A 14,248-nucleotide genomic window follows, 5' to 3' on the forward strand; every position below is an offset into this window, starting at 1 on the left:
AATCCTTCATTGTACCAAATATGACACCAAAATGTCAGTATTTCCCCAATTCTATACTCACCAATCTGTTAACAAAAATAATTTAAGTTATAAAAGAGAAGAAATTTTCAAGTGCTGAGAGCTTTGTTTCTTACAAGAATTGGTTTATGTGTTAGACTCTCAAACAGGTTTCAGAGGCTAGCATTTGATGGCATATGGATACAGCAGTGGTCTGAAGATACTTACTTTAACCTCATTCCTGCTTAAGGTTAGTTGACTAATGGGTTTTTGGAAGAATGAGGAGTTGCTCTTGTATTGTTTAAGATAGTAACCAAAGATTGTACAGTATTTCATTTCTGTAATTTATTTATGTATGAGATCTGAACTCACTTTCTCAGACCATTTGACTTCTCAGCACCAGAATGGAATGTGCAGAACAAACCCACCAGCCAATTAGCTAGCCTGCTTTTCTCTTCCCACTCTATTCTATGAGATATATTTACTCCAAGTATAGGTTAGCTGGTTGCAACACATTGTAGGAAGTCATATTGAGAGGAATAGCATATCCTCATCATAAAGACTAGATTAATAGGTATTCAATATTATTTGGGACTTTGGTAGTTTTAGACTGCATTTGTGCTTTTAAAAAAAATTTAGACTGCATTTGTGTTTAGCTGGAAGGATAATATAGCTGCCTTTCTTTTAGAAGTCAATAAACATTAAACATTTCATGAAAAAATAAAAGCTAATCTAGTTGAAGTTAAAGCGCAGAAACCCTAGAACTCCAAATCTTAACCTCCACTTTGTATGTGGATATTTTTTCATATGTATCTGGGTGACTCCATCAAACAGATTTTATAATCTATGACTGTCTTACATTTATCTTCAAAAAATAATCATGACATCAAAATCATCAAACAAGCAAAACTCCTAGAATAATAACTCGCAGTGACAGTTAAGCTTGATTGTGTCAACTTGACTGGCTTTGGAGCCACCCAAGGGATTAGCAGGGCACAATTCTTAGTATGTCTAAGTAAGTCACTGAGGCATGATGTTTGATATGTATCAGGTCCCTTGCCTCTTCCTCTTTGTTGCTGCTCCCGATTCTGCTTCCTAACTTCCGTGAATTAAGCAACTTTACTCTACCACACTCTTCCATCACTATGTTCCTGCCTTGGAGCCAGGCAACCATGCAGTGAATTCTCTGAAACCATAAGCCAAATTAAACCTCTCCTTTAAGTTGCAGGTATTGGGTATAATGTCATGGCAATGGAAAAGCTAAATAATACAGAAAATTGGTGAGGAAGAAGTGGGGTTGTTGGTGTGACTGTGCATTGGAAATGGTTTGTGGGGGGAGTTTGGAAAGGTTTGGAGTTCAGGTCTAGAGAAGCTTAAGAATGCTGTGAACAGCCTGATGAATGGGTGATTCTTATTGGAGCTCAAAGACCACAATAGTGACAGGAATGTGGACAGCAGTGGCCCGGCTCAGGAGACTGCAGTTGGGAACAGGGTTTCATCAACAATTGGACTATGTTACATTTTGGCATAAAATTTGTCTGTATTTTGTTTATGTCCTGAGATTTTGCAGGACAATGAGATTAAGTGTGGTAAAACATTTCAAGACAGCCCAATGCTCAGGCTGTGGTAAGGGTACCGGGAGCACAAAATTAGGGGGAAAAAATGAAAAACTTAAATTCTGGCCCAAAAGGAACTACGTGTAAAGGTGGGGCCAAAGAAAGAATGGTTGCTGGAGAAATTAGAACCATTATGCAGAAACCAATTACTTAGTACAAAGACAGTGAGAAACATGCCTTGCGGGCACCTCAAAAATCAGCAAGATCCCACCTTTTGCAGGCTCAAGGGTACATAAGTGTAAACTTTCATTCGAGAGGAGAAGCACTGAGACCTCTACTTAAAAAGGGCCTCCTAGGGAATTGGTGCCCTGGGATTCATTTCACTGTATTTGGCCATCCAGGCATTCAGAGAATGCTGCAGCCATGCTTCTGCTAACATCAGACACTGTCCTTGTCCCTGTGATGCTGACCTCATAAGCATGTAAAATGTAAGTGCTGTGGGGTTGGCTACCATCAGGATTTCAAGGAAGCCCAAGAAGGTCAGATAAGGAGCACTTAAGAGAGCAGTGTGTGAAACTGTGGGAATGAAGCCAAAGGTGCAGTGGAGAACCCAGGAAATTGAAGATGCCAGGAATGTGGAAAATTTGCTGAGGAAAGCTGCAGGCTACGAGTGGAGTCAGCCCAAGAGAAAAGCCATATAGGCTGCAACCATGAAGGGCACAGGGGTGAGGCTGCCCAAGCCCTTTTGAACTCACATTTCACTACCTTCTGCCCTAGATGCTAGACACAGAGTTACAGGATTTAATGTTTCCCCTGCTGGGTTTTGATCTTACTGTGGTCCTATTCTTTTCTATCCCTCATTCTTCCCTTTTGGAATAAGAATGTTTATTCTGTGCCCCTGGTACCTTGTGGTTATGTAACTTCATTTTAAAAATTTTTATTAATTTTACTGGTACATTTTAGGTATACAATATGATGACATTCATCATTGGTAATTTGTACCTTTACATAATGTATCTTGGTTCTTAATTTTTTTCCTATTCCCCTGCCCTCCCTTCAACCTCTCCACCTATCTCTATTTATAAAGACTTTGTTTCCATTTTCTCCTTGTCTCATATTTATTCCTTTCCCCTACCCCTCCCACTTCCCCTTTGCCCCTTTTCTTCCTATTTGACATTATCTATTATACCTTTTGATCCTTACTTACACTTTCAGTTTCTCGCACCAGAGAAATTATTCAGTATTTACACATGTGGGTCCTATTTATTTCACTCAAGAGTATGGCCTCAATGGGCATGCATTTAGCTATAAATGTCTCTAATTTCTCATTCTTTATGGTGGAGTAGTACTCCATTTTATATTATAAAAACCACACTTTCTTTATCCAGTCTCCAGTTGATGGGCAATTGGGTTGTTTCCAACAACCCATGACAAAGAACATCTGGGGAACTTCATGAATACCAAACCAGCACTCCAAAAAATTTTAAACAATATCCTATGAAAAAACAATGTGGATCACAACCCCAGGAAGCCCAGGAGAATGACAAGAAATTAAATGTAAAGGGGGAGAATTTGACAACAGGAAAAGGTCATGACAAGGATAAGTCAATACATATCAGTTATAACAATCAATGTTAATGGTCTCAATTTACCAATCAAAAGAAATAGACTGGCAGAATGGGTCAAAAAGCAAGAACCAACAATATGCTGCATACAAGAAACACAATTAAAAAAGAAACTCATAAACTGAAAGTTAAAGGGTGGAAAACAATTCTCCATGCATCAGGAACTTATTTTTATTTTTACAGAGACTCATAGTTAAGAATTTGCCTTCAGTCTCAGAAGAGATTTGGACTGGGACTTTTGAGCAATATTAGAACTCTTGAGACTTTGAGGAAGTGATTATTGTGTTTTTGGTTGTACACAAGATAGCTGTATCATGTTAGGTGGAATTACTACCTGGGTGTTGATTTGGGGATGAAGTATGGCTTAAGGAGTTGTGTTTGGGTGTCAAGTTACAAGGGTTGGGGTGTAAAAGTTAAGCCTGATCAGCTTGGGAGCCAACCAGGGGATTGGTGCAGGACATATCTGGGTATATCTAAGTGGGTCATGGAAGTATGACTGTGGGTATTATATCTAGTCCTTTCCTCTCTAGTGGTACTCTCTTGCTATTCTTCCTAGCCACCATGAACTAAACAGCTTTGCTCTTCCACACGCTTTTGCCATGATGTTCCTACCTTGGAGCCTACTAACTATGTATTGAATCTCCTAAAAGTGTGAACGAAATTAAACTTCTAAGCAAATATACTCCTATAATAAATATTTGCTAAGTACTTACATTAGTAGTTCTGCAGTAAGTAGGATCCTTTCTTCAGCATCCCTTATAGCTTACCTACTATTACAACTTGTTTACTTAGGTTCTGGACCAGGAAATCACTTAGGCTCAATAATTTTCTCACCCTCTTTATCTATATCATAGGTAAATGAGAGGAATGGTAAATACTTATCACTATGAGTCCAGGTCCAGAGGATGTGAGTCCATTAAGAATTTCATTAGAAATCTTAATATTAATAGAAATATCTGGTTCTAAAAATAACTCTCTCCAAAGATTTCAGATTTAAAGGAGTTTATGCTCCATTTAAGTATGTCTATGAAAACTACAAAGAACTTATAGGTTTTGAAATATGAAGAAATGTGGAAATCACTTTTGAAAATAACAAGTGATCATTTCTTCCAGTTTTACAGTTCAGAAATCTACTGCCAATTTTCTTTAAAGGATGCATTACCCCTCCAATGAAACAAAACAAAACAAATTCCATTTATTAACTCACATATGGAAAGAAAACTGTCAAGGCTGACAGGAGATAGGAAACAGTTTAGAATAAAATGAATCTTGACATCTCTACAACAGAGCTGCTAATTGTACTCTTCTATTCAATCTTCATTCAGTTAAAATCTATTCTACATTACAGATTATAAGAAATGCTGCTGAAGTTAAAATCTAACAGAATGACAGAGGCCTGTGTATTAGTGAGGGAAGGAAGTCTGTTGAGCACATCCATATATCTATTTATGTACCTGATGAAGATGTTAAGGCTGTAAATATCTTAAGTATTTCCTTTAATACTTGGAAGAATATAATACATAAAAATAAGGGCATTCACCAACAGGTAGGGTAATGCATATGTACAGATGAAGGTGGAGTAGATAAAAGGGGCATTAAATGGAAGGAATGTTCCATAAAACACAAAGCTATCACAAGCTAACCAAGTGTTATGGTTTATAACTAAAATGTCTGTCCAAACTCTCATTCACATAGAAGTGGAGCTTTTGGAAGGTGACTAGATAATGGGGACACTATACTCATCAGCGGATTAGCCCACTGATGAATCTACAGCTGAATGTGCTGTTAGGAGTTAAGGCCTGGTCAGAAGAGGCAGCTCACTGTTGTATGACTTGGAAGGGTATATTGTCTTCCCTGTCTAGTCGCTTCTCTGCTTCCTAGCTGCCATGATGTGAACAGTTTTTCTCTGACAGACCCTTCCCCCATGCTCTTCCAGCTCTGGAGCCAGCAAACTATAGACTGAATCCTCTAAAAATCATGAGTCAAAATAAATTTATCCTTCCTCCTTTAAGTTTTGGGTGTTGGACATTTTGTCCCAACAATAAGGAAAGTGACTGAGAGATTTTGATACCAGAGAAGTGGGGTCACTGCTGTATCATTTGACTCTAGGAATATTTTTAATTTCTTCTGTAATCCACTTATTATTCAATAATGTATTACTTTTCATGTGTTTGTGTAGTTTCTGTGGCTTCTTTTGTTGTTGATTCCTAGCTTCATTCCACTGTGATCCAATAATATTTAAGCATACATTATGGGCTAAGATATGGTCTATTTTGGAAAAAGTTCTATGTGCTAATTGAGAAAAATACGGAGTCTGTTGTTAGATGAAACACTCTGTAATGATTTCCAGACATCAGCCCTTACACTTTGGTAATAATCTAGGCTTTGAGTGGAAAAAAATTGAGAAAAACAAGAATTAAAAAAAAAATTTCTTTTTTTTTTTTTCATACCGGGGATCGAACTCGGGACCTTGCGCTTGCAAGGAAGGCGCTGGAACCACTGAGCTAAATCCCCAGCTAAAAATAATATTTTCTTTACAAGCTTCCTTTATTTGAAAATAAAACCTCCCATGCAGTCACCGAATCCCTCTCTCCATTTCTCTCTGTTTAAATTGCTTGATGGACATCATAATTTCAATGATATTAGTCTCTGATGCTTAAAAAAGCTTTATTATTTAAGAATATAAACTGACTATGATAAAAGTGGCTCAGCATAGTAAATCCATAAATCCTACAAATTGTGGCTGATGTTATGTATTTTTAAGTTAACAGCTAGGGAAATCAAGGTTAAAAAACCTGGGGCATGACCACTCAGCTGATTTTCAGTCCCAGTACCCTTTGCATGTACACATAGACCACCTTTGGAAGAAGAGCCCATGTGTCCTAATTCTCTCTGCTCTATGCACAGGTTCATTAAGTACTAACTGACAGAAGACCAATTCTGAAGTACAGTGGCAGAGTTTAGCAGTTCCTCAAGTATGAGAGTACAGGCACAAAAAGCAAACTCCAGCATCTGATGGAGCTCACAGGTCCTCAGAGGAAAATAGCCCAGTATCAGCAAGTGAAAAAAATGCAGTGCAGACAGGCTACCAGAGAGAATTCAAGAAACCAGAACTGGGTGCATCCAAACTGAAGCACGTAAAACTGGAAGATCTAAGAAAATGTAGGTTAGCTAGTGGTTTACCTGTAAAGTGCGTTGGTAGTAAAGAAAGAAAAAGAAACATTTTGAGTTTGCACAAAACCTTCATGTTTTAACTATCTGGCTCCACTTTTCAGTACTCATTAAAAAAAAAAGACCACATACCAATGACTCATATTCAAATTTTGTAGCAAGTTCAGTGAGAAAATCCAAGGATAGTATATTAGTTAGCTTTCCTTTCACTGGGATATAATACCTGACACACAAAATTTAAAGGAGAGGTTTAATTTGGCTCATGCTTTCAGGAGATTCAGTCCATGGTTGGCTGGCTCCGAAGCAGAAACATGATCAAAAGGTGTGGCAGAGAAAAGCTGCTTAGTTCATGGCACCAGGGAAGCAGAACTGGAAAGCAGCATTACAGAGGAAGGGGCAAGGAACCAGATACAGTACTCAAGGTCATGTCTCCAGGACTTTACTTAGATACACTAAGAAATGTGGTCTACTAATTAATTCTCTGGGTGGTTCCAAAACCAATCAAGTTGATACAATTAAGGTTAACTGTCACACCCCACCCTTTGTCAACCTGACACTAAAACACATCTCCTTAAACAAATATAGACCAATAAATTCGTAATTTTGCCTAATATGATATTACTGTCTTACATATGGCCAAAAATACAATTCCCTCCCCAAAGCCTCAACAATTCCAGCATTGTTAAAATGTCCAAGTTCAAATCTCTTCTGAGACTGAAGGCAAACTCTTAGTTATGAATCTCTGTAAAAATCAATCAACTGATAAAACAAATTACACAATCTCAAGGTTTAATAATTACACAATCTCAGAGTAAAAAACAATCTCATTACAAAAGGGAGGGATGGAGGATATAAAAGAATAGGACCAAAGTGAGACCAAAACGAACTAGAGCAAACATTAAATCCATGTCCAGCATCTGGAGCACAAAGTGGTGAGAAGTGAGTTTCAAAGGACTTGGGCAAGCTCACTGGTATGGCCTTGGTGGTTTTAGCCCATACAGCTTCTCTCTTGAGCTGACTCTACTCAAAGCCTGCAGCATTATTCACTAAGTGTTCCATGTTCATAGCATATCTGACTTCCTGGGGTCTTCACTGCACCTTTGGGTTCATCCCCACAGTTTCACACATTGCCTTCTCAGGGGCTTCTTGTCTGACTTTTCTGGTCCTCCTCTGAAATCTACGTGGACAGTTCTCAGATCCTACTACTCTTGTATTCTGTATCATGGTAAAACCAGATCAAGTGGACGACATCAATATCTGCTGCTAACTCAAGCAGTGGCTGGTCCTTCTTGGACCATGGCTGCAGTGGCCTCTGACTGCTTTCATGGCTGAATACAGTGAAATAAATCCTGGGGACTCAATTACCTAGGAGGCCCTTCTTAATCATTTAAGTCTCAGTGATTCTCTTAAATGAAAGGTTTATACTTTTGTCCCTTGAGCCTGTGATGGGTGGGGGTCTTGCTAATTTCTGAGATGCCCTCAGGCATCTTTCTTATTGTTCCTGTACAAAGTTCAGTGGTACCTGAGTTCACAAACTTAATTCTTTCCACGATTCTGGTTGCAAACTGAATTGGAAGAGAACATAATCAAATTTCTCCATAAGGTCAACATCGAACCTAACCTCTGAATTTGATTCAGTTCTCATCCAATGCTGTTTGCAACCACAATCATGGAAAGAATTAAATTTTTGAACTAGGTACCACTGTACTTGGTTTCTTTTTAATGGCACTAATCTCTTCAGCAACCATATCTCTCTTGGCCCTAGATTTACATGTGGTTCCTTTTCCAAATTTTCTATTCTACTTTTTGCCCTGTATTCTCACTCTAAATCTGCTAAAAGCAGGCAGCAGTACTTCTGTCACAGCCTGAATGTTGGGCTGCTTTGAAATTTCATCTATCAAGTCAACTGTCTTCTATCTTTAATCTCAATCTTCTGCAAAGTCTCACAATACAGACAAATACTGTACAAATTTTCTGCCATAGCATAACACACATGATCTCTAGTCCAATGGAGTCTTTGTTTCCAACATAATTTTTCTGAGCCTCGCCTTTACTGTCCATACTTCTATTAGGATTCTGGTTGTCTGAGCTCTGACCAGAATCACCTATTAAGTTCTGTTTACAGCATTCTAGGGCTTCTCCAGCCTACCTCTTCAGACCTTTCTAAACTTCTCCTGCAAACCAGTTTTAAAGGCTTCTAAACCATATCGTCAGCTATAGTAACAGCAATGGTTCAACTCCCAGTACCAATTTTCTGTACAAGTCAGCTTTCCTATTGTTGGGAAGCAATACCCACTAGCCACAACTTAAAGAAGGAGAGGTTTAATTTGGTTCATGGTTTCAGGGGATTCAGTTCATAGTTGGTTGGCTGTAAGGCAGAAACACCATAGAAGAGGACTATGGAGCAAACTTGCTTAGTTCACGGTGGCTGGGAAACAGTACCAGAGAAGACGGGGCATACATAGCACCTAGTCATGCCCCCATGACCTACCTAAACATACACCCAGAAACATGGTTTACTAATCTGCTGGAAATTTCTTATCTCAACCAAGGTGACACAATTGAAGTTAACAGTCATAGAGAGAGAGACCATCTTTTTTATATACTCATAGTAGCTACGACATTAAATGTATTTAGAAAACAGGACATAGAATGAAAAGAAAGAAAGTCCAGATCTAGAGATCAAATGAGAAAAAGGACCAGAGAATGTAGAAACAAATCTATTCCTACCATGTTAATCTGTTAGTACTGGCTTTTCTCTGGTTCTCCCCTCAAGGAGTGTACTTTCAACATCAAAGACTTTCACAGCAAATAACTGAAGAAATTAGTGCCTATGTGCTTTAAGCAATCTACCCAAACACATGCACCACACCATTTTGAGGGATTCTTTATACACAGTTGTCTTGTGACTTTAGCAGCTGTAATGGTCTTGCATGAGATGCTACCACTGACGTGAAATAAAAAGCCTTTCTTAGATCATCCACTGGGAGCAAAGCCTCTGTCAAATTGTCCATTTAAGCAATAAAATCTCATGCCACTGGGTTTGATACACTTCTTTCATTTATCCATGTAACGAATCTCTGCATATCTCCTCCACATATGCAGCATTTCAAGGAATGCTGCAATATATGTATTCTAAGGTTGTGAGTGTGCCTCAGATACCTTTTGAGTTCAGTGCTATACATTTGATATATCTGAAGATTGTCAGATTCCTCTAATTTTATCAAAATATTCTGCTCTGATCTGTAATCATATATTTCTGTACAGTAGAATAAAGTATGAGGTACATATATTACTTAAAACACCCACATATGGGGATACACAAAGAATATGGTCTGATTAGCTTGGGGTTGGACCTCTCTGAACTGGAACTCCTACGTCTTGGCATCTCTTGAAGAGATGACAATGAGCACCTTCCAGAAAAGCAGAACTATTTGCCTAGCTCCTTGCCTTTATCTGCTCTCATGTCAATTATTTTTCTTATAAATTTTATTAGTTTGCCTAGAGTTAACTCAGGTGATGGATGTTCTGTATTTTTTTCATCTTAATGAAGAACTGCATCTACTTGAACACTGGTCTGGCAACAGCTACTATGGCGCCTCAGAACTTTATAGCCCAACATTTAATGCATATCCAGTAGCCTCCATTCTTCAGTGCCAGGGGATGAAAATTGATGTGGCTGAGGTTACTGTGGCCAGAAGTATAACCCAATGAAACACTGTAGCCAGATGCACACAGTCCTTTAGCTGGTGACATCATGTTAATCACTAGGTATCGAGTTTCAGATACTGTGGTAAAATAAACATACAAACAAGCAGGCTCACCAGAGACAGATGTGTATGCTTTGTACGATAAAATCTTATACATTCTATGAAGCAGTTAAGAATTAGCAAGCAAATTAGTGCAGTAGTTGTGACCACAAGTGTTGGGGATAAATTGGCTAGATTCTAGGATCTGCTGTATTTTAGTTAAAAGACCCAGAACAACATACTTTAGCAGTAGTGTACCTTATGAAGTTGTAATAATCCATACACCTGTCACATAGTAAGCTTCTTCAATAACCATCAAACTATTATTCTTTTCATGCATTAGTTTCACCTTCTATAAGTTCAAGCCCAGCCTGGGTGACTTAGTAAACTCAAAGAACTCTGTTTAAAAAAAAAGAAAACAGTGTTCGCTTTGGCAGCACATATAATAAAATTGGAATGCTACAGAGAAGATTAGCATGGTCCCTGCCCAAGGGTGACATGCAAATTCATGAAGTGTTCCATATTTTTCATTCTAAATTTTTTCTCTCTGTCCTCTTGACTGTCACTTTGATAGGAAGGTGAACACAATTTCTAGCTTCTCTGTTGTTGTCAGTCTGTTCTGTACTTGCCTCTGTTCTTTCGCTCTGTCTTCTCCTGTCTTCGACAGATCCCCACAATTTGCATGATGTTCTCATGTCCTCTAGCCCTACCTCTAACCTTTCCCTCTCCCTCTATCTCTCCAACCCTCCCTCCCCAACCCCTGCTAAATCCTTACCTAAAGGGTAAATTTGCCATATTGAACACATTTTGGGCTGGCCCTAGATTTTGATCTAGCTCACACAATTAAAGGTGACAGATTAGCTGCTACCACAACTTGTCATTTTCTAAGCTGTATTTGATGCTGATTGTGACAATTGGGCTAAGGTGTTGTGATTGATCTAATCAGGTGTCCTCCCTGGTATACTAAAAATGAGATTGCTTAAGAGTCATTAGAGACTCAAAACCTAAAAAGTCCAGCTATACCTGGAAGATATCTCTGACAAGCAATCACTCCATAGGGGCTCTAAACACCAGTAATAAAGATACTCAAGAAATATTGGGGCCGGGGATTTAGCTCAGTGGTTCCGGCACCTGCCTTGCAAGCGCAAGGTCCAGAGTTCGATCCCCGGTACCAAAAAAAAAAACCAACAAAAACCAAAAAACACACGTATAAAGTATACTCTAAAAAAAAAAAAAAAGAAAGAAAGAAATATCGGAGTATCAACCCAGGAATTAAAGCAAAAAACAGCACCAACAACAGAATTAAAAATGAGAAGACACCTTGGTAGAACACAAACACAGACTTACAGCTCACCAAAGGCAAATTCTGGGGGAAAGGAGGTGGAAAAAGAAGATAATCAACCACCTGGACATCCTGAACTGATAGCACGGGAAGTAACAAAACAGATGAATGAGGCTCTAGAAAAATTCAAAGCAGAAATAATCTCCCAGATAACTACAGAGATGGTGAGCAGAGTGAAAAACATGATTAGAGGCTCTAGAATGGAAACAGATAAAATAGATGAGCTCAGAAACATTCGGGAAGCCATTAATGCCCAGCATAAGAAAGAAATGGAAACCATGATTGCCCAACATAAGAAATGGAATCCATGAAACAGATTCAAACAGATATCCAGGAGATTAAAAACTCCACTGAAAGTATTCACAGCAGATTGAGCGAATGTGAAGATAGAATATTAGATATAGAAGACAGGATTGCAGTTAGTGACCACGAAAACAGAGATTTCTTCAAAATAGTAAGGGACCACGAGAAATCAATCCAGCAGCTGCTAGATGATGAAAAACAAAGAAGAATAACAAAAGACTGATAGGAGTCCATGAAAAAACAGGAGAAAGTACAAATGATATAAAAAAAACTGTTCACAGAAGTAATAGTAGAGGGGCTGGGGATTTAGCTCAGTGGTTCTGTCACCTGCCTCGCAAGCGCAAGGTCCCGATTTTGATCCCCAGTATCAAAAAAAAAAAAAAAAAAAGTAATAGTAGAAAACTTCCCAGAGGCAGAGAATTTGACATACAGATAAGTGAGGCATATAGAACTCCAACTAGCCATGATCAAAAAAAAGCTACACTTAGACATATAATAGTCAAGATTCCAGAAATGCAACAGAAGAACAAAATGCTACAGGCAGTTAGAGAAAAGAAACAAATCACATACAAAGGAAAGCCCATCAGAATCACAGCAGACTTCTCAACATAAACTCTCAAGTAAGGAGAGCCTGGAGTGAAGTATTTCAAGCCCTAAAAGAAAATAACTTTCAACCTAGACTGCTGTATCCTGCAAAATTATCTTTCAAAATCAATGAGGAAATTAGATACTTCCATGACAAAGAACACTTGAGAAATTTCATGAACACCAAACCAGCACTCCAAAGAATTCTAAACAATATCCTAGAAAAAGACAATGAAGGTCACAACTCCATGAGGCTCAACAGAGCAAAGCTACCAGGCAAGGTAAGAAACTAAAGGGGAAGGGGGGGAAAAAAACCAAAAGAGCCAACAACAGTAAGACAACATGACAAGGTTGAGTCAATATCTATCAGTTATAACCATCAATGTTAATGGCCTCAGTTCACAAATCAAAAGAAACAGATTGGCCAGGCATTTAGTTCAGTGGTTCTACCTCCTGCCCCAAAAGCGCAAGGACCCGAGTTGGATCTCTGGTACCAAAAAACAAACAAACAAACAAACCAGGAGAATGGATTAAGAGGCAAAATCTAACAATATGCTGTATATAAGAAACACACCTAATTTAAAAAGGCATTCATAGACTGAAAGTTAAGGATGGAAAACAGTTCTCCATGTGACACGAACCCAGAGAAAAGCAGGGGTAGCAATCTTATTTGCAGACAAAATAGATTTCAAACCAAAACTAATTAAGAGAGACAAAGATGGTCACTACATCCTTGTGAAGGGAACAATCCAAGAGGAAGAGATGACAATCCTAAATATATATGCACCAAATATGAATGCCCCCAACTATACAAAACAAATATTAATGAACATGAAAAACCAAATTAGCACTAATACAATTGTAGTGGGGGACCTCAATATACCACTGTCACAAATAGACAGACCATCTAGACAAAAAATCAACAACAATATTCTAGAACTGAGCCAAGCTTTTGAACAAATGGACTTGATAGATGTTTACAGAGTATTCCACCCCACAAAATCAGAATAGATAGCCTTTTTGGCTTCACACAGGTCATTCTCCAAAATAGATCACATCCTAGCTCATAGGGTATGTTTAAGTAAATGTAAAAGAACTGAAATTACTCTGTGTATATTACAAGACCATAGTGCAATAAAATTGGAGATCAATAGCATAAGAAACCGTAAAACCCCCACAAACACATGGAAATTGAATAACACTCTCCTGAACAACCAATGGGGCACAGAGGAAATTAAAGAAGAAATTAGACAGTTTCTACAAGTAAATGATAATGCCAGTACAACATACAGGAATCTATGGGACACAATGAAAGCAGTCTTACAAGGGAAATACATAGCAGTGAATGCCCATATTAGGAAAACAGTTCAAATAAACAAACTAATACTGAACGTCAAGCTCCTAGAAAAAGAAGAGCATGACAAACCCAAAGCTCGTACAAGAGAGGAAAATATAAAGATCTGAGGAGAAATCAATGCAATGAGACTAAGAGAACGATACAAAAAAAATCAATGAATCAAAGAGTTGGTTTTCTGAAAGAATAAATAAAATTGATAAACCCTTAGCCAACCTTATCAAAAAAAGGTAAGAGAAGGCTCAAATCCATGCAATTAAGAACAAAAAAGGTGAAGTCACAACAGACTCAGCAGAAATCCAGAAGATCATCAATACCTACTTCGAGAACCTATACTCTAATAAAATGGAAAACACAAAAGAAATGGACAGATTCCTAGATACATATGAAGTGCCAAAGCTAAATGAAGAAGATATACAAATTGTAAACACTCTAATTACAATCAGTGAAATTGAAAACGTAATTAAAAATTTACCAACAAAGAAAAGTCCAGGTCCTAATGGCTTCACTGTTGAATTCTATAAGACATTTAAAGAAGAACTATTGCCATTACTCTTTGAACTCAT

At 38.1% G+C, this 14,248-nt stretch overlaps 1 protein-coding gene and 1 non-coding gene across 28 annotated transcripts in view; one reads left to right on the forward strand and one right to left on the reverse strand.

Moving 5' to 3' along the window:
• Positions 1-14,248, reverse strand: part of Erc1 (ELKS/RAB6-interacting/CAST family member 1) — a 510,100-nt gene that overhangs the window by 43,097 nt on the left and 452,755 nt on the right. The window lies entirely within an intron of this gene.
• Positions 10,520-10,626, forward strand: LOC147830220 (U6 spliceosomal RNA). Its single transcript, XR_015441920.1, has one exon. It is a non-coding gene; the product is annotated as a U6 spliceosomal RNA (small nuclear RNA).

Source organism: Heterocephalus glaber, unplaced genomic scaffold, assembly GCF_053883595.1.
Source record: "Heterocephalus glaber isolate CG9 unplaced genomic scaffold, H.glaber_assembly_v1.0 deba00000281, whole genome shotgun sequence".
NCBI lineage: Eukaryota > Metazoa > Chordata > Mammalia > Rodentia > Bathyergidae > Heterocephalus > Heterocephalus glaber.